Source organism: Brassica oleracea, chromosome C2 (assembly GCF_000695525.1).
Source record: "Brassica oleracea var. oleracea cultivar TO1000 chromosome C2, BOL, whole genome shotgun sequence".
NCBI lineage: Eukaryota > Viridiplantae > Streptophyta > Magnoliopsida > Brassicales > Brassicaceae > Brassica > Brassica oleracea.
Window position 1 is genome coordinate 51,898,116 of NC_027749.1, and position 679 is coordinate 51,898,794.

Consider the following 679-nt stretch of genomic DNA (forward strand, 5'->3'; position numbering starts at 1 on the left):
GTCTCAATTCACTGTTTCTCATCAGTAATCCATTATTGTGCCCAGCTAGCAATAGACACATCCACGAACTTATAGTCCTGGATTTTGGGATTCCTCCAATCAAATAGGGCCTTTGGTAATAACACCGTTCTTTGGTGATCATATCTCGATTTTTAACTCTGTCCAAAGGTCTAGAGGATTCTCTATAGTCGGATACTGATCTTTGAGACTCTTAATAAGATGATGGCTAATAATTAATATTGCCATGTATCAATCTTTCTCATTTGGCATTATCGCCTTTTGTGATTCATTCACCAAGTCTTTTTGACTTTAGGATAATCTTTGTATCCAATGCCCACCGTAAATAATTATCTCCAGAGAGATTTAGGGCATCAAAATCCAGGTTGATTTTCGACATCTCAAATCATATATCACTCAATATTTAGGTATAATTTTCATGCGGCCTTACTCTTAAGAACAATCAATTCGGATTTCAATCTTGTGAGGACAGTGAAACTATCAATCTTAAAAGCATTTAATCAATCAGTCATTTTCTAGCAAGTCTCAGCAATACTATTTCTATGTGCTCATAATATTATGGTTTATCAAGACTAGCAAAAACGGATTCAATTAATCATGCAATTAGGATTTAACAATCAATGAATTTTAGCAAGACTAGTAAAAAGATTTATTAATCACT